At 42.9% G+C, this 21,316-nt stretch overlaps 1 protein-coding gene across 2 annotated transcripts in view; it reads right to left on the reverse strand.

Annotated features, from left to right (window-relative positions):
• The window catches only part of tiam2a (TIAM Rac1 associated GEF 2a), a 108,826-nt gene extending 91,487 nt beyond the window's left edge, over positions 1-17,339 (reverse strand). The window contains exon 1 of one of the 2 annotated variants that reach the window (XM_081348014.1): positions 17,195-17,339. The gene's annotated coding sequence lies outside the window, so the exon portion shown is untranslated. The remainder of the gene's footprint in view (positions 1-17,194) is intronic. The other variant, XM_081348011.1, reaches the window with a different exon arrangement.
• Between the last annotated feature and the right edge of the window lie 3,977 nt (positions 17,340-21,316).

Consider the following 21,316-nt stretch of genomic DNA (forward strand, 5'->3'; position numbering starts at 1 on the left):
CTCCAACACATTTCTTTTCGACTGAAGAAAGAAAGACATAGGAATGTCCTCTGTCACCACTTTTGTTTCTCTTGGTAATCGAACCACTTGCTATTGCAGAACAAGGTGAAAGCAACATTAGTGGAATTAGGATCAGCTCAATAACACATATTTCCCTATATGCAGATGATTTTTTATTATTTCTTACAGAGCTCAGCCAATCTATTCCAGCTTTACTCAATCTTATTAAAAGGTTCAGGAAATGTTCAGGCTATAAGATAAGTCAGTCTAAATCCTCTATTTTATTTCTTAATCAAGAGGAAAAGTCAAAATTATCATACTTAACTTCCAGTCTTAAAGGGATACTCCACTTTTTTTGGAAATAGGCTCATTTTACAATTCCCCCAGAGTTAAACAGTTGAGTTTTACCGTTTTCGAATCCATTCAGCCGATCTCCGGGTCTGGGGGTCCCACTTTTAGCATAGCTTAGTATAATGAATTGAACCGGGCAAAACCATTAGCATCTCTCTCAAAAAAATGAACAAAGAGTTTCGATATTTTTCCTATTTAAAACTTGACTCTTCTGTAGTTGCATCGTGTACTAAGACTGACGGAAAATGTAAAGTTGCGATTTTCTATGATGATATGGCTAGGAACTATACTCTCATTCCTGCGTAATAATCAAGAAACTTTGCTGCCGTACCATGGGTGAAGCAGGCATAATGATATGACACAGCGCATGCCGCCTGATAATAGGCTACTGAGCTGGGGACTATTATCAGGTGCTGCGTCATATCATTACACCTGCTTCACCCATGGTACTGCAGCAAAGTTTCTTGATTATTACGCAGGAATGAGAGTATAGTTCCTAGCCATATCAGCCTAGAAAATCGCAACTTTACATTTTCCGTCGGTCTTAGTACACGATGTAACTACAGAAGAGTCAAGTTTTAAATAGGAAAAATATCGAAACTCTTTGTTCATTTTTTGAGAGAGATGCTAATGGTCTTGTCCGGTTCAATTCATTATGCTAAGCTATGCTAAAAGTGGGACCCCCAGACCCGGAGATCGGCTGAATGGATTCGAAAACGGTAAAACTCAACTGTTTAACTCTGGGGGAGTTGTAAAATGAGCCTATTTCCAAAAAAAGTGGAGTGTCCCTTTAACGTTACAGATTGATTTTCATACTTAGGACTTCAGATTGTGGCAGATATAGAAAAAATAACCGCATTGAACTACAATGCCCTAACAAATTCAATTACTAAGTCTGTAGATAGATGGTCAGGTTTACAAATCTCATTAATTGATTGCATTAATATATTAAAGATGAATACACTACCCAAATGAATTTTTTATTTCCAAAATATCCCTTTGCCCCCCACTACTACATTTTTCACCATCCTACGAAGAATGTTTATCCAGTTTATTTGGAATAATAAACACCCAAGAGTCCGGACATCTTTGCTTTACGATAGAGGAGGATTGAAACTCCCAAATATTCAATCATACTATTGGGCATCCCAGTTAAGAGCATAATGCTTCATTTTTCGGCAAGTGCTCCTCCTAAATGGCTAGAAACAGAAAATTAATTTGTGAAATCTAAGATTCCTTTTAACTTGTATCTTTATTTAGCCAATACAAAAATGTTACAGAAAAATTTGAGTGGAATATCATTTAATCCAATAGTACTGAACATGATAAATGTCTGGGGGAAAGTACGAACTCATCTAAAGAAAAAAAAAAGTCTTTATCTATATTTAGTCCAGATAAAGATGGGGGAATGATCATTTTATACCTGGTCGAAAGGATTTAGGCTTTCGACTCTGGGCTGAGAACAGAGTGTGGAAAGTTAAAGATCTATACAAAGATGGCGTTCTAATGTAATTTTCTGATATTACTGACAAGTTCAAAATCCCTAAAAAACATTATAATAAATATTTGCAAATTAGGAATTGTATACGTACTGCCCGGGGACAAGGACTTGCTGAGCCAGAGCCAACTAATCTGGAGAAATGTGTATCTAAACCAAGCCAAGGTGGAGGACACATATCTTGTTTATACAACATGTTATTGTTAGGTTCTCAGGAGTCATCTACATCCAGATTAGCCATGTGGGAACAAGACCTCGGACTGAAGATAGATGAGGAAAAATGGGAGCAAAAATGTGTATTAGCCCAAACACAGACAGATACCATCAGGAAATTTTAATTCTAATTAATCCTAACTAATCCTTCAATCCTTTGAAACATTAGTTACTTTATACATTTTGTTTCATGTTTTATTGCATTTAAATGTTCCAAGTTCTTTTTGCTTTATGAAAAAAAAGTTATTAAAACTTAACTTACTTGGAGGACAACACGTGATAAAACCTTTGACAATTTTCATGATATGAAAATCTGATACTTTCACATGCCTAGTAGGACACCCCCAACCACAAACCGTTTGTTGTTGACTTCAGCCATCTTGACCGCTATTAGCGTTAATGGGCGAAACATACTGTATGTAAACACATAGCCGGTGTTGTGTTAATCTGGCATGTGGGATGCTGCCTTTAGACACCATGAGGAGACTGGTTTACAACTGACCCATCAGGAGAGGTCGGACACAAAGCAGGACTCTCTCCTCCTCACAGATCACGTTTCATTCTTAGCTGATACTGTCTAAAGTACTAGTACAGACGGCTTTCGATCTTATGGTGGTAGTGTGGCAGTTTATAGCTTTTAGAAACCAGCTGTCATTTCTTGATTGAATGTGTAGCCCTTTTCATTCAGAGATTCTTTCTGGAAAACATTCTGAAGTTACGGTAATTGTTCTGGCATTGAGGGACTTTGTTCATTCTCAATGAACAAAACCAGGGTCTGATACTGGTCTGAATTTTCCAGCATTCCAACTGAGTGATTCATTGTCTTTTTTTTTTTCTTTCTTTTTGAGAGCACAGGCACCCTAGAGTCTGAAAGATCAGGCTTTTTACCAAGTTCAAAATATTTTCTGCGCTGTCAAATTGTCCTTTTTACACATGAGATTATTTGTGTAATTGTTTGGGGTGTTACAATATTTAATCCAGTTTATGTGCAGAGACAACAGTAAGCTATTTGTTGGTATAAGAGTGTACCCAGTGTGACTCTGAGACAATTTTAAACCTTTGAAAAATGTTTGTTTGAGCGTTTTGACATGTTAACTTGTAGATCAACCAATGGTTTGGAGTAGAACTATCTGTTTTTCCAAACAATGGTGGAAGGGAGTGTAGTACGGAAACACTTACAGTTGTGTTTTACATAGAAGGGCTTACAGCTGCTTTAAATGACTTATCGGTGTTTACCTGCAGAATTCTGAATTTGCTGTGGGGACAATGACTATAAACTGGAATCTGAGAATAACTGGAATAAACTGGAAACTGGAAGCATTGAGTTTGGGTTAATTACTGGGTCCACACGAACAAAAACGAACACAAACACACACGCACCAAGAAGCAGTAATGAGGACAGCCAGTAACGCGACCTCATAGACCAGAGCCAAAAAGGTTAGATGTTATACTAACACTGCAAGACAGACAACTGCATGGCTCATCTCTCAAGACTGCTGGATCTATTTGTGAAGAGCCTTTAGAGCTTTCTTCTTTCAGCTCGGTATTTCATGTATCGTTAAAACATCTCCTCACAGGCTGAATCTGTCATTCAGTTCAGTAAAACAGCCATAACACTTCACTAGAAGCCAGGCTAATAAAAATAAAATCAACTGTCATGATACATTTTGAATTCGCTTCTTAAAGCCAGATCAGACATTAATCTTGGACTGCAAAAGATTTCCCTCAAAGGATGAACATTCCTATAAACAAATGTAGTTTAGTCAAATCCAGGTCCTAAAGTATGTCTGAAAACTGCCTTCAGATGTTTATAGTGTCTTGTCTTTGTTCTTCCATCTTGTTAATGGAGATGAAATCTGAAGCAGTGGTGAAAAAGAATTAAAGGATTTTTTTTCTTCTTGATTAAGCCTGATCAATTACGAGTTGCAGTGTAAGATAACAGAAGACAGACGACAATAACACCTCTCCTCTTCCGAGTTTAGCTCCAGCCCCGATAAAAACTCACCTGCCGGTATCTCTCTAGTAATCCTGAAGACATTGATAAGCTTATTCAGTGTGTTTGATTGGGGTTGAAGCAAAACTCTGCATCTCTGCACTGGATAAATGTGGTTTATTTTTGTGGATGTTTTTCTAAGAATAAACACCTTTCTTGAAAAACTGTTTGTATGTGGTCTAAACACATGTGGTGATCATTTAAAGCTTAATATACAGCAGTTAGGCCTGTAAGCATGTTTGACAGGTACAAGCAGTAATTCTGAGTCTAATAAGATCAGATTTGACTATGTGAGAAATGAAACCTAAGCCAGCAGTGCTGTAGATTTATTATCTTGTTTCAATCAAATTGGCTTGGGGTTAACACAGGAGAAACCCAATGGTTTCTTTGTGACTGAGATCATTCATGGCTTTTCACATTTGACATAGTTAACCCTGGGTCATTCTAAACCCTGGGTAAATGGAATCCTGGGTTCTCTTACGAGAGGTTCTCTCGTATTGCGTAAGTAGCTTACGCATCGGGAAAGTCTTCTTTCTTCGAGATCTGAAGCCAAAAAATTATCCTTAATTTTGTATTCATTGTCAACGCAGTGCAGCAGCCGACAGACCTAGGCAGGCTGTATAAGCGTGCTCATTGGCTGCTCGGCTGCAACTGCTTAAGCCTATCGGTGAGCGCTCTGAACGCGGCAACCAATGAGGGCGCTTCGCGCCCTCCACACCCTTCTAACCGTCAGAATGGGCGTGGCCAGCGTGTATATATTCAGCGCTCACAGGCTAAAATTCTGATTTTCTTGTCTTCAGCGAAGCTCTTCGCATCGCTGGATCTGGAGAAGCCGCCGCCGTTGAAACCAGCGACCAGCAAGCCTAGGACAGCGCCTGAAGAAGCCGGCCGCCTTCGCCGCCTTCAGCCTTCCGTACCTGCTACGCTATCCGGCGTCATATCCTTTTTCACTGCTGTGTGTTCGCCTACTGCAACACACCCTCTTCTCTAAAAGAGCACGGGGCGTTTTTCTAAAAATGCCCCGTTTTTCTTGCGGCTCGTGCCACGCCCCGCTCAGCGACGGAGACCGCCATCACATCTGCGCTCTCTGCCTGGGCCGCGATCACGCCGCCACCGCACTCTCCACGGGCGGCTGCCCCGAGTGCGAGGAACTTTCAATGTCGACCCTGCGGGCTCGGCTTGAAGTTTTCGACCAACATGTCTCCCCGCCCGTCCCTGCTGGGCCGCGCAAGAAGAAGCGCCGCTCACAGCGACCGCCGGAGACCAACCAGGCGCACAGAAGCTCGCCGGAGTCTCTCCATCGAGCTTCTCCCTCGCCTTCCCCGCCCCCCCTCACGGCCGCGCAGCCGCCGGCTCTCGCCCGCGCCTCCGCCGCTTCAGGGGATGAGGCGGATGAGTTTGGTGAACGCGCCGCGGACAGCTGTTCTCTCCTGGCCTCTGACAGCGAGGAATGGTCCACTGCCTCCTCGTCAGTCCAGGATTCAGGCCGATCTCGAGCGGGCGAGGACGCGGAACTTTTACGCCTCCTCACGCGAGCTGTCGAACAGCTGGGCCTTGACTGGTCTTCCCCGGAAGAGCCAGCCCCGAACAGACTCGACGGCTGCTTCCTTCACCAACGCCGCCGACAGCCGGCGTCCAGAAAAGCACCCTTCCTGCCTGAGCTTCACAGCGAGCTCTCGAAATCGTGGAATGCTCCATTCTCCGCGAGAGTGTCTTCACATGCCTCATCGACGCTCTCACAGGTTGACGGCGCCGCTGAGAAGGGGTATAATTCCATCCCCCCTGTGGAGGAGGCGGTCGCAGCGCACCTTTGCCCGCCCTCTCGTTGGCGCTCAAAGGCTGCCCTCCCGTCCAAAGCATGCAGGACCACTTCAGCCCTCGTCGGCCGCGCTTTCGCCGCCGCGGGGCAGGCCGCATCAGCACTCCACTCTATGGCAGTACTGCAGATCCTCCAGGCTAACCTCCTCCGTGATCTGGATGAGAAGCGCTCGGAGCCTGCTTCCCTTACGGATTTGAGGAGCGCGACGGACCTTTCCCTTCGCGCCACGAAATCCGCTGCCCAGGCCATTGGAAGGTGCATGGCCTCTCTGTCAGTTACAGAGAGGCATCTCTGGCTCACGCTCGCGGACATGAGGGAGTCTGAGCGCGCGGTGTTTCTCAACGCCCCCCTCTCCCCCACCGGCCTGTTCGGCCCAGCGGTTAGCGGGATTGTCGACCGCTTTTCGGAGGTGAAAAAGACTTCTGAGGCAATGAATTTGTTTCTGCCTCGACGCTCCAGACCCGCTGCACGCCGTCCTTCGGACCAGCCTGCACAAAGCTTTGCCCAGCGTCCAGCTCGACCTCCGTCCTCGCAGCGACGACAGGGCGGCCGCCCTCGCTCTCGCTCGACCAGCCGCGCTAGACCGCCGCCTCCCCGGGGACCCCGGCAGAGGATCGCGGTGAAGCCTGAGCCTCCAAAATCCTCCTAGCCCGAGGAGAGAAGCGACGATTGGGTCCCGCCGCGGCCGGACCGTCGTCAAAGCTTCAAGCTCTGTCAGTCCCCGTTGCCACGGTTACTGCAGACACTCATTTCGCAGCCAACGAGCCGGTGAACTCACCCTCTCGCCTGCACACAACCGCCGTTTTCACGGCGACCCAGAGAAATCTCAAAGAGAGTATTATGCCTGGTCGCGCGCCTCGCGCTGTAAGTGTTTCAAATGCAGTAAATGTGCCCACTTATCTGTGTTCACCCCTGCACACAAGCACTGTAAACCCCGTGTCTCTCACAGAGCCCACTCGCATAAAGCTGGCACAAGCCGCTCGAGTGTTAAAAGTAGGTCATGTGTCCACCCCGCTGTGCCCACACCTACCCACTGCCCGCTCTGTTACACAACCCCTCTGTACCGGTCAGGTTATAAACACGGATGCTGTGCCCGCTTCCACGCGCTCACACATCCGCTCTCTTACTTCGCCCCCGACGCCGCCTTCGAGCGTCGTGCTTCACACTGTATGTTCCCCGTCAAAAGCCACCGTGACGCTGTGTGTAAAACGGCCGGTCACCGCTGTGAGCGACCCGCCGTATCTAAGCACCAAGAGCGCGCGCGTCACGCCCGCCCCTCCGTTTCGAGCTCTCGAGCCCGCGATCAGCAGCGATCAGAGCCTGGAGGCTATTCTGCCCCTGGCCGCACACGCGAAAGCGTGGGAAGCTATTCCAGGCGCGTCAGAATGGGTGCTGAGCACAGTAAAACGAGGCTATACTCTGCAGTTCGCTCGCCGCCCTCCGCGCTTTCAAGCGCGTGTCGAGACCAGAGTGAATGGGGAAGTAGCACATCTACTTCGAGCAGAAATAGCCACACTTCTGTGCAAAAGGGCAATAGAACCGGTTTCCCCTTCCATGAGCGAGTCGGCTTTTACAGCCGTTATTTCCTCGTTCCCAAGAAGGACGGAGCTCTCAGACCAATTCTAGATCTGAGACGTTTGAACAAGGCTCTTATGAAAAGACCGTTCAAAATGCTCACAACCAGACAAATCCTCGCGCAAATTCGCCCGAGGGACTGGTTTATATCTCTCGATCTAAAAGACGCATACTTTCAGATCCAGATAATACCCCGTCACAGGCCATTCTTGAGATTCGCCTTCGACGGTCAGGTATATCAGTACACCGTCCTGCCGTTCGGCCTGTCTTTGGCACCCCGCACATTCACGAAGTGCATGGACATGGCTCTCGCTCCCCTGAGGGGTCGGGGAATGCGAATTTTGAACTACTTGGACGATTGGCTGATCCTAGCACAGTCAGAGGCCGAACTCATCGCCCACAGAACAGTGCTTTTAAGCCATCTGGACAGCCTGGGGCTTACGGTCAACTGGACCAAGAGCTCGCTCGTGCCCAGTCAATCAACCTCTTTTCTGGGTTTGGATCTGGACACTGTAGCGATGACGTGCCGCCTGTCGACACAGCGCGCGCGCTGCATTCGACGCCTGGCCGCGTCCCTCCGGCCGGGCAGCACCGTACCTCTCAAAACATTTCAGAGGCTACTGGGTTGTATGGCCTCAGCCGCAGCAGTGCTTCGGCTGGGTCTTTTACGAATGCGCCCGCTACAATGCTGGCTGAATGCCCGAGTGCCTCACAGAGCATGGGCTTCCGGCGGTATTCGCATCAGAGTGACTCAGAGCTGCGTTTCAGCTCTGAAGCCCTGGTTAGCGGCCGACTGGTACCAGCGGGGAGTGACAATGGGAGCCATCTCACACCGCAAAGTTATCTCGACGGACGCTTCCACCTCAGGCTGGGGCGCTCTGTTCGAGGGCAAACCGGCTTTTGGCCTATGGTCAGACCGGGAAAAATGCCTCCACATAAACTGTTTGGAGATGATAGCGGTCGAGAACGCGCTCAGGCGCTTCCTCCCATTCATACGGGATCACCATGTGCTAGTCCGCTCGGACAACATGTCCGTAGTATCCTATGTGAACCGACAGGGCGGTGTCAGATCCAGGAACCTGTGCAGGCTGACAGAACGCCTCCTCGTGTGGGCTTACCGCTCGCTGCGCTCGCTGAGAGCCGCGCACGTGCCGGGCCACCTGAATGTCGGTCCAGACAGACTGTCCAGGGACAACATTCCCCCGGGAGAATGGTCTCTGCACCCCCAGACAGTCCAGTTTCTCTGGCGCCTATTCGGCAGAGCGGAAATCGACCTCTTTGCGTCGAAAGACAATGCTCAATGCCCGAAGTTTTATTCGAAGAGCGAGGACGCGCTGTCCCAGACATGGCCCAGCCTCCCGCTGTATGCTTTTCCTCCGATCTCCCTGTTGCCACAGGTCATTTCGAGGATCAGAGAAACGCACCACTCAGTGCTGCTTATAGCCCCGCGATGGGAAAACCAAACTTGGTACCCAGAGCTAGTGAACTTGGTTCCCTCGTGGGATCTGTCCTTGGTCCTGGCGGCCCTAAAGGCTTTTCCCTTTGAACCGCTTGAATCCGCGGATCTAAAGTATCTGTCACTTAAAACCGTTTTTCTGATAGCTCTGTCTTCAGTCAAACGAGTGGGTGATTTGCACGCGCTATCTGTTAGCCCTGCATGTCTCGAGTTCGGGCCGAATGACTCGAAAGTCATTCTCAGACCGAGGCACGGTTACATCCCCAAAGCGATTGGAACCCCGTTTAGGGCACAAGTTATTTCCCTCTCGGCTCTGCCAGCATCCGATAGTGGGGACAGTGATAACCTCCTATGCCCTGTCCGGGCGCTGAGAGTTTACATCACGCGCTCCGCCGCTTTCAGGCGTTCAGAGCAGCTCTTTGTTTCCTTCGGCGGACGCACCAAAGGTCTTGCCGCCTCGAAGCAGAGCTTGTCCAGGTGGATAGTGGACGCGATAGCAGCAGCTTATGCCTCCAAACACCTGCAGTGCCCTCTGGGCATCAGAGCCCATTCCACTAGAGGCATGGCCTCGTCGTGGGCCTGGTCCAGCGGAATTTCTATCCACGACATTTGTATGGCGGCGGGCTGGGCCTCCCCGTCTACATTCGTGAGGTTTTATAACCTGGAAGTTCCTGCCCTACAGGCAAAAATATTGTCGGTATAAGTGACATGTATGCTCTGCCCAGCTCCCGTGTGCAGACTACGTTCATATGCTGGCGCTATTCTGGTAACTACTCAGGGTGAAGTGTTTGACTCAGACCGGCTGTTCCGTTCTGTTTCCTATTTCCCGTTACGCGCTGTTATCGGTGCTGGCCCGCGCTGCTGGCCGCCCGCATTTATTTCTGCCGCACGGGAATTTTTCTCTTCATGTGAGACCGACTATGTCGTTTTCTCCTACCCTTATGAGTGCTTATGTACTGTATGGGCTCGCTCCGCCGGCCCTACTGTTTGTACTGCTATGTTTATAGACCGGCCGCGCCGCTCTATTTCATATGCTGCATGAAGTGCATGTACTACGCTAGCCCGTCTCTCCGACCGGCCACATTTCCCAGCAGAGTGTTTTCCCCGGTTCCCCTGGGATTCATGGGCTGGATGCTCGGCGCACACGGCGTTGACAAAGGGTTCCCGATGCGTAAGCTACTTACGCAATACGAGAGAACCTCTCGTAAGAGAACGTATTCGGTTACTAACGTAACCTCGGTTCTCTCTAGAAGAGGGAACGAGTATTGCGTAACCTGCCGTGTCGCGCCACGAGCTTTTGCGCTTCAGACTGCGAAAACCAGAATTTTAGCCTGTGAGCGCTGAATATATACACGCTGGCCACGCCCATTCTGACGGTTAGAAGGGTGTGGAGGGCGCGAAGCGCCCTCATTGGTTGCCGCGTTCAGAGCGCTCACCGATAGGCTTAAGCAGTTGCAGCCGAGCAGCCAATGAGCACGCTTATACAGCCTGCCTAGGTCTGTCGGCTGCTGCACTGCGTTGACAATGAATACAAAATTAAGGATAATTTTTTGGCTTCAGATCTCGAAGAAAGAAGACTTTCCCGATGCGTAAGCTACTTACGCAATACTCGTTCCCTCTTCTAGAGAGAACCGAGGTTACGTTAGTAACCGAGTACGTTATCTTGCTTCACGTTTCACACTGGTGATCATTTTCCTGGGTTAACAATTATTCATTAGCTGACGTTTCACACTAGGTTCACCCAATCAGTGTTGTATCTTAAATGAACACATACATTTGGGCGAAAACCGGACGCGTCACTATTTTCTGTCCATGCATTCGGTCTTAAAGTGACAGAAGTGTAATATCCCTGCTGCCGTCTGTGACATTAATGTTACTCAAACAACAAAAGACAAAGAGAAAATCACTCACTGTTCTTGACTGAATAACTTCTGTATCTTTAATAAGAATCAGTTTATATTTAATTCATATAGAGAAGACGATGCACTGTTTTTTTTATATTTGATTATTTCATTTTTGTATTATTTCTTACATGTTAAATAAACCTACTGCACCTTTTTAACTGCATTTAAATGAAACTTTTTACTGCACAAAGTTTAATTTAAATCTTTGTTCTATTGTATTCACCCTATTGTTAGTATTATTTGAATCATTGTTCTTATTTAAAAATAACTAAACTAGATCAAAATATTTTCATCATATTGTAAAATACAATTTTGCTCACTGGTCTTTTGGGAATGGGGAGGAAGTTTTGAACTCTGAAAGCTACAGTATGTTTTCATAGTGCATCAAAATCTTTGTTGCATCCACTCATACTGACATGCACAGCAAAGACTGAGAGAGGTAACATCGCCAAAACAAGCACCATTTTTTGTTTTTTAGTTGAGAAGACATTTAATTTACACAAAAGACAGTGCTGGACTTGGGCAGCAGTACAAAATATTATCAAATATTGAAAAATTATGAGTAAAATACTTACTTGTACTTGGAAAAGGCACGACTACATAGAGCTAATGTTGTTGCCATGTTGTAAATGAGTAGTGATTTTAACAGAATGTTTCATGTTCTAATGTTCAACTTGACAGTATACTGTGCTACAAGGGGAATGTAATGTATTGATCCTCAGGGTATCAGCCTCAAAAACTCAGCAGTAAAATGAGACCAATTTCGAATGCAAACACATCCAGACTGCTCTGAGTCAGTGAGTTATAAATGACTGCGAATCAGAGCCAAACTGCAGGACAAATGACAGGTTTCATTCACACCAGAGAGACAGAGAGAGAGATTGTTGTGAATATGACATATTGGGAACATACATAGAACAATGTATCAGATATTTGCAAAAAAAAAAAAACCCTTAGTACTACATAGAGCTGCACAATTCTAGATAAATTGATATCTTTTTTTTTTTATTCACCAATAAGATTGCATGGGTGTTTAAATCAAGATCACAATCTTTGAATGATTAATCGTGCAGCTACATATTAGACTTATCAACACAAAAGAAAAACATATTTTCATGATATAAACACATATGCCCTGTTCCAAAACCTTGCTGGCTTCAAAGGAACCCCATAAGGTGTCATTCGTAGACAGCGTGACACAAACATCTCTCCACAAAGACAGCACATGGCGCTAGCTACCATAGACTGTAAAAAATATTTTTTTATATATATATATTTTCAAATGACGCACATTCCCTCTCTTCCATTGTAGAAAAAGTGAAGCCGACCAATGTCTCAATATGGTGCTGCTGACATCTTGCGTTGATTCGGGACCCGCTAACAGCGCAATACTACATATACTAGCATACAAAATAAATAACACACAAATACTAGGTCAAACAGATACATTTTTTATTTAAAACTTTTATAGATACACCTACGATGTCTACCGTTGGTAAGTTTTGTGAAAGAGCTATGCAGTGCCTTCATTTCTCATGGCCATTTATCGTCCTCCTGCAGGACAGGACATCTGATGCTGTTCTGCACAGGAACTGAGCAGACAAACAGATGCCTGAGCGCTGAGAGGTTAGCGCAGGTCAAACTGTTCTTTCACAGAGAAGACAAGAAAGTGTTTGCTCCATGTACCATTTGTTCACGCTTGTAGCTGCCTTGACCAGAAGTCAACCTTGACTATTGTTACAATGCTGCATTTTCTTCTTGGTTTGGTTTGGTTTTTTTTTTTTGTTAGAATGAGAATCAAGGGAAGAAGAGCATTTAGACAACATTTTAAGATGAAGAAGCTCTCTTTGGTTTTTAACTGCCATAACAAATGTGCACACCTACAGAAACAGTCACTGCTACTTTAAGTACTTTAAGTAATGCATTTCCCATTATGAATTATGATTATGAATTATTGATTAATTGCTCCATTGGGTCGGATTGCTTTCTCACCACAACCGAAATGCTCCAGAGTTCATTTTCAGGCTGAGACAACCTCAAACAGGCAATCTGTGACTGATTATGTTGGTGTGGATCTGAGCACGATTGCCATGTTCATATATGCGCAAAAGAATCAAACTAAGGAAGAAAACACGGCAGGTTACGCAACAAATGCTCCAAATGAGCCGGTTGTGAAGATGCCTACGTGTGAATGAAGTAGTGAATCATGTGGCGAACAGTCAAAAAAGACATTACTCATGAGCAAAGGGGGATGGAAAAGGCTTGTTAATGAAGACCACACCAGCTCACGGCCACTATGACATAAATAAATAGAAAAAAATGCAGCCATCCAGCCGATTTTTAACAGAATCACAGAATAAATTATATGATTAAGCAACTTAAATTTAGCCAAAAATATACAGTGCAGAGTTGAAAACAAGATGGCACAAACCAATTCATGGCTATAATTAACGGCATCATTAGGAACCAGTGAATCAGTTTTAAACCAAAATAATAACAACTGAGCCCAAAGTTTCCAGACTGGCACAAGTCTCCATGCGCCATTAGACCACAGGGTTACAGCACTTTTTAAAAGGACAAATAAATCTTTCGTTCTGAAAATTACTAATTTTCCTGTCAGGAGCCATATGGAGGTTAACCCAAAATGTGAGGACGGAGTTTGTGAAGAAGGATAACTGGATGTCTTCTTAAACTGCTTCCAGTCAGATAACAGGCGGATTATTCCTTACAATACAGGGTGTGTTTGGCTTAACACTGTTCTACTTAAAGGACATGGTGCTGGACTGGAATGAACCGAGTAACAATCCTTTGAGTAACAAACCGAGTCCTTTGAGAAGGCAGATCTATTAGTTCCAATCCTTTGCTAGACAGCTCTAATGAAACCAAGAAGTAATACTTGTAAGCGGTGAAACAAGTGCACAGATATATGGCAGAAACAAATGGTGGCAGTATATGCAGTGAAACACCACAACCCCCTCACATTTTAGTCCAAAAGGGCCCATCTGGAGAGTGCAACAAAAGGCTTGTTGAGTCTGAGGCATGGTGGGATAGTGATGACCCTCAGAATCTAATCCCTCAGGGCAAGTCACACACTCAAACCCAGTCCCGAATTACAATCGCCGCTACTTAAGCAGCTAGAGGAGGGGCGAATCCTACTGAACACCCTATGGTTTGCCATCTCTCTCTGTAACCTGTGCATCGAAGGCTTTGTTCTCCTGGCAGGTCTTAAGGCAATAGAGGCTGAGCTGACATGGATTAGGAGAAAGCTTCTCAAATGACAAGTGAATGTCGGCCTCCCATAGCCACAAACATGCTTTCACGATCACAATCACAATTAGATACCAAAATTTCAGTAGTTAGTACCAATACCAGTAAAGTTTCATAGTTCTTCTCAGTACCAATTTCATTACCATAGCAAAAACTTTTGGAACTACTATTTTTTTTAACTATTTGACGTTATAGTCCTTCTGAAGCTCAGTGGTCACCAACAAGTCCACAAGAGCTTGATCCACTGACTGCCTCTGTTATTTTCAAACATAACACAAGTTAAGTTGCTGAGGCCATTATTAAGGCAACCTGCCGAGAGTCACGTCTGCAATGCATCGCACAAAACTGTCTGTTCTTCACTCTGCTATGAGTCTCTTGGCACAGCATGGGTAACATGGGTTCATTCATTCAATAGGCTATACGCTGTACTCGGTGCTCCTGCAAAATTGAAGTAGAATGTAATGAAAAAAGAGGGGGGTGTCACAATAAATGGTCATAGGGGATGCCTTTGAAATGTGTGTTAATACCAGGTGGAAACAGTAATGCACTTTGATTGACCACTGTGATCAGATCACTGAAAATGCATCTAATTACTAAGGTCTAACCTAGAAAGTCCTCATGCATACAGGCTCCCATACCAAGACCAGACATTTGCTCCATTCAAGTGAACTGTTTTGAAGGGTTTCTCAACCCCGCAGTCAGTCGAGGCAATATAATCAGTCAATATAGTTTGATTTAGACAAAAGACAAGAAAAGGGATTTAAAGGGATGAACCTCTGGCTTGTGGCTTTACTCCACATATCCATCACTGAAAACAATAGAGGCTGTCCTAGAAATGCAGCACTTTATTTCAGAGCTTCCTGACCCAGCTGTGTTTACTCTTATGATTAGTGTTGAAAGAACGGCTGCAGAACCAAATGTCAGCTGGATGCACATTGGACAGATCAATCACTTTCTCATTCCCTGCCTCCTTCCCTCACACACACACACACACATTACAAAATCTATGACCACAGCATTTTAATATAGTTACCAAGCAAACAAATTCATTTAAACCGCTTTCATCAAAAAAAGAAAGGAAAAAGATTGTTTAAAAAACAATGCATCACCATACACAAATGGGTTGTTCACATTGAAATAGTTAACACTGGGCGGATTCCAAAATGATGTCAGTGGACAGTCTGAAGCAAAAAAAGAAAATATGTTTCTTGTCAGACAAACATGACTGTGATTTGGCAGTCTGTCCTTGGATAGCCTGGAAAGATGGTTAGGAGAAAACCGTTGACTGGACTCTAGACAGTGGCTCATTGGCTCCAGGACACATTCAACACCCGTCTTACCTCACCTGCTTTTTATAGCCGGCTCTAAACACATTGGCCACGTGCACAGAGGCTGCCCTTGTGCAAATACTTCTGAACCAAAAATAATCTCCAGAAGACAGATACACATCATCAAAATGACCAAGATTACCCGCTAATGACTCGAAACATAAGAGACTCAAGTTTCACAGAATAACAAAAGCCTTTTCATTTTAACAGGCTTGTTAACAGGACTTAGAGATAGTAAACATTAAAAGCATTCGAAAAGAAATTCATAAAGACTGTTACGCAGAATCTACACACACCCACTGTACAATAGAGATTTTACAGCACACACCACCTTATATGGGGAAAATGTGTAAAGGGTGGACATGATATATGGTTTTCCAAAGAGCGGTTTGCTTCACAGAATTAGGGCCAGGAACTTTGAGGGCAAGTTGCAAAAATAGGCTTGAAATGTTCCTTAGGGCAGTGAATTGAACTAGTGTTTTAAAACGGCTGCTCAAGATATGTAACATTGAAGACTTCTATAACCGATACGTAATCTAAAGAGAACATGATCAACACACATCTGCGATCCAGTTATTTCACAGACAAATACAAATTGCAGTTTGAATATTACAGTATGCTTATTATTTGTTTCAGAACAGAAGTAGGTCACTACATCATTTAGTACTACCATTTCTCCATTTATCACTTCATTTGCACATGCAATAGGCATAACACATAATATACTATAACTATTCTCCATGTCATCATTATTTCCTTAAACAAGAATAATCCAGTATTTTCTTCCACAGAGCAGTGAAGACACAAATAAGGGTTACTGGCTGAAAAAAAAATGGTTTTAATAATTTTCAACAACCAACCTATCAGAAAATATTAGACAACATGGCAACAGTTTACAATAAGGTTTATTAGTTAACATTAGTTAACTACCTTAACTAAGGATGAACAATACTTCAGCAGCATTTATTAATTTTAGTTAATATTAATGTCAACATTTACTAATACATTATTAAGATTAAAGGTTGTATTTGTTAACATTAGTTAATGCACTGTGAACTAACATGAACAACTATATTTTTATTTACTAATATTAACAGAACAAAAACAAACAAAAAGCCTACAGTAACAATTGTATTGCTGATTGTTAGTTCATGTTAGTTGTTAATAAATTAACTAATGTTAACTAATGAACCTTATTGTAAAGGATTACCAACAACATAAACATTAAATCAACTGACACATTTTCAGCATTCTCTGGAAGTGACATTTTGCTGAGCAAATACAAAATCTAACTTTTACGGACATTTAAAGTTTTTTGCTTTTTAGATTATATTGGTGGGGATTGTCTGTTTACTTATATATATATATATATATATATATATATATATATATATATATATATATATATATATATATATATATATATATAACAAATGATCTTATATATCGTCAAAAAGCGTTTTATTCCGTTTGTTGCAAGCTGACAAAAAGTTCACTGAGCTGTTCACTTTGAAATGTATACCGTTTCTGTGTTCACTGCTGTTAAAATGTGCTAATTTTAGACAATATAAATATATAAAACATTTAGCACTTCATAAACATTAAAACCATGTAACCATACATGAAACGGAAATGAAAGAAAATGAAAAAAATCTAGTTTAACGTTAGTTTCTCAAGTTAAACAAAATACCCGCTCGAGATAAAGCCACATGAAAAACAATGACCACTAGAAATTAGAGATTTGATAAAATAACCTACTGCAAACAAAGACACCGATAACTTTTACTTACCATATAAAACACAGCGACTGGATGGGTTTGGAGCATATGCGCTTCTATGTGTTATTTTTGAGAGCAACGACTCAAGTTTTAATCCAGTTCTCCCCTGTAAAGATTGAGCACGCAAACTCCAGCTCCTCAACTCTCACTACGCCTTGTGAACAGATTGTCACGCCCCTAAATTTAACAGACAGCACAGTCTACCAATCAGACTGAAGCTGTCGCAAACCTAACGAGATTCTGTCCTGAAAAGATCCAATCACATTTCAGGAGGCGTGGAGTTCACGATGTTTATCCGAGTAACGCGTGTTTGGTTGCTGGGTTACATTATCAAGGTGATTTAAATGGCTGTTTGGTGACAGCTAGGTAGCTACTGACTCCTGTATTAAACTGACTCTTTGTTTTAAAATTTTAGCTTTGTGGCTGTGCAGTTTTATTATATTTTTGAGAGAAGGTTTTGAGGTTACCCAGTGGTGTAAGGCCTATTTCAAAATCCTCCTTCAGTTATTGCACATGAAACATAAATTATGTTTGCTCCCATATATCACACTGTTGATTCACTCATATGGTAACCACATCATTTTATCACCACAGAGTGGTTTATGAGGAAATTCCTTGTCAATGTACAATGTAAGTTATATATTTTTGCTTTGCCAGTACATGTAAAACTGAAAAAAAAAAGGTTGCAATATTATCAATTGTTTCTGTAATAAACAGTAGAAGTGAGGACAATCACATAGGCATAATAAACAACCTCTTATTTACCCGTCTGGAACAATATATATAGTTAGCCTATTTCAATGCCCTCATGAAAGCTGACGTGTTTATAAGGTTTTTTATTCATGCTGTGTTCAACTTGTGTTGCTTTGTGCACAAGAGAATCTGATTTATACTAAATAGTACACGCATGTGAATTGACATGATAAAAAGAGCTCAGGTTTTCTCTGCCTCCTTAGTGCTGGCGCTTAGAAAACCTCAAACCACTTTCTAATCCAAACAACATCTGAACAGCCACAAAAGTAGAGGTCATTAATTATGTAAAAACATTTCATTATACTGCTTAAATTTAATTAGCATGTTAAAACTGCATCTTCATTTCAGACCTTTTTAAAAAAAATTGTACCCAAATGTGAGGGAGTAGTATTAAAATGATCATTTATTCTTAGTTGGGAAGTTTGGTGTCTTTAATGAGGATTTTATGAGCAGCACCGGTTCACTTGTTTTAAGTATTGCACTAATTGCTAACAGACAACATAAACCCTTGGGTCTGTGGCTATGATTGGAATAGCATCATTGTTGCAGTATATAATATATTGTTCACATAGTATGCAAACTTTGCGAGTGCATGCAATACCCTCGTGACATACCGACAACATACGCTAGTCAGTCTCTGAATGTCCATGTGGTCTACAATATATTGGATTAACTGCCAATTAAAAGACCAGCATTAATGAGCACAGGAAAGAAGGACAGATCCTCATTCTCCTGTGGCCAGACATTTTGCGGATGCTGACCACAAGCTTACTGACATGAGATTTTGTGGCATTCAGAGACTGACTGGTTTAAGAAGAGGTGGTGACTCTAACAAAAAAAAAAAAACTGTTGCAATATGAAGCTAAGTGGATTTATTATATGGATTGTGTATATCCAAAGGGATTGAATGAATAACTTCAATTGTCATGTTTCTTATGAATTATATCTTCTTGTTAATCCTAAATACAGTTATTGTTCTCTAATATATTTATATTGATATCTATTTATATTGTGAGATATAACTTTTGTATATATACATGTTTATGGGTTTATATTCATTGATAAACTTTTTGATTTAGTATGTTGACACTTTTTTCCTTCTCTCACTTTTTTTTCCCAGGTAGCATGCTGTACAATATTTTGTTTGGATCACTTGTTATAGTCTGGCTTGGTTGATCATGTGATCTGTGTAACCATGTGATTCCTTAAATTAAGATGGCTCCTGCACTAAGCATACCGGCGTGATGACTCCGATCTTCAACCAGATGGAACTGGATATTATATTCTGAATGTTCTGATCCAATCTGACTTCTGACCTGTAATGCTGCCTGGATCATAATCATACACTGTTCGCTCGTTGGCCAGAGGAGAACTGCCCCCCCGACTGAGCCTGGTTTCTCCCAAGGTTTTTTTCTCCATTCTGTCACTGATGGAGTTTTGGTTCCTTGCCACTGTCGCCTTTGGCTTTTGGCTTACTTAGTTGGGGATGCTTAATATTCAACAATATTATTGATCTGCCTGCATTGACACCATTATATGAGAACTGAACTGAACTGGACGATGACATCATGGTTTTCTCCAGAGAGGCTATGTATGTGTATATATATATATATATACATACACACACATACATATATATATATATACATACATACATATATATATATATATATATATATATATATATATATATATATATATATATGTATGTATGTATGTATGTATGTATGTATGTATGTATATATATATATATATATATATATATATATGTGTATGTATATATATATATATATATATTCTCACACCTTCAGTTCCACTAATGCTCACAAATCAGATTTTTTTTTATAACAGTAAAATCTCTTTTCATGTAGTCGCAATGTTATATTGTGTCATGTTTATCCAAATAAAATTGATTAAAAAAACGTAGACCCCACTTCATTGATAGTATAGGCTTATGTTGAACTTTATTCTTGAACAAATAGATTCTGTATTAAGCAGTACATAAAGTATTAAAATGGAAATTTCTCTGAAACATCTGTGTATTTAGCAAATATTGCATTTATTTTACTTCAGCTGTGGTTAAGTATGCAAACATAGCGCAACGGTCACTACGGGAAGCAGAAAGTGTCCGACTTCACGTCTCTGTTTTCAGCTCCACCCGCAACTCTCGCCGATCGGTTACATCCCACCGCAGCCAATGTCCAACACACCTACTGTAAGCTTGTCATTGACAAAGGTCACATGAGACCGAAATGTTTGCCCTTTTTTTCAGTAAAATATTGTTTTTATCTTTCATTTGATGACTTTTTCTTTGGTAGTGTGTGGACTCTCTTGATGTGTTTTACTATTTGGAATTTTTTGTCTACTGCACCTCACTTGGACTAGCTTGATGGTGCGGTGAGTTCCTGACTATTCTCCTATATCAAGGGGGTCACCGATTTTGTGGAGGACTAGTTCTGTCCCATCAGTTCCCCTGGAATAAGGACATGCTAAAGATATGTTTTTGGAGAGGGCTCGACAACCACCTCCTGCAGTCCATGCCTATCGGGAACTCCAGTTACTCTCTTCTCCAGTACATAGAGTATGCTTTGTGACTGGCTGGTTCCCCCTTAATTATATAGGAGGTCTATAAGAACGTCTACTCCACCACTATCATCATCATGCCCATTCCCCTCATTTCATGTCAAATCCTTCAGAAAACACCCCAAGCCTAGAGGTAACGCCAGCCTCCAGAACATACCCTGAGTCTGAGCGAGAGCCCGCCAACAACCCCAAGCCGAAGCCCACCATTGACCCTCATTAGCCAGAGTCTGCTGCCATGTCGTCCCAGAACTGGTAGGAGAGGAATTGCTTATAGACTAGTACGCCTTTCTGATCCACTGGTTCTGCCCATTTCCCTGGCTCTGCCTTTTGTCAGCCATCCAGATCCAGCATTAGGGGCTTTCGGACCAGAGGAACCTTTTCATAGTTCCTAGAACTATTGGCGGAAGTACCCGGATTTTAGCATGTTCGCACCACAGGAACTAGGAACGATTTTGGTTCAAGGACCTCCTTTTGGATGAACTAATTTAGCTCAAACTAACTCTATGAACATGGAAAACAGTGACAGATGGGCCTCTTAACCTTTACGCTATAAGGAGAAAATCCAACTTTGAGGGGACCAAGCAAAACATGATTATGTATTTCTGCTCAGCAGGGACGTGCACAGGGGGGTTGCTCAGGTTGCCCGGGCAACTGCCCATATGCCCTTCTTGACTCACGTTGCCCTTCCGAGGGGGAAAAAAATAAATAAATAAAAAGTACAATGGATGCAGAATTTCACGTAGGCCTAGATTAAAAAAAATCGCAAAGCCTCATTCAATTCCATTCGGGCACCGAAAG

The sequence above is a fragment of the Scardinius erythrophthalmus genome, assembly GCF_964197995.2.
Source record: "Scardinius erythrophthalmus genome assembly, chromosome: 19".
In the NCBI taxonomy this organism is placed as follows: domain Eukaryota; kingdom Metazoa; phylum Chordata; class Actinopteri; order Cypriniformes; family Leuciscidae; genus Scardinius; species Scardinius erythrophthalmus.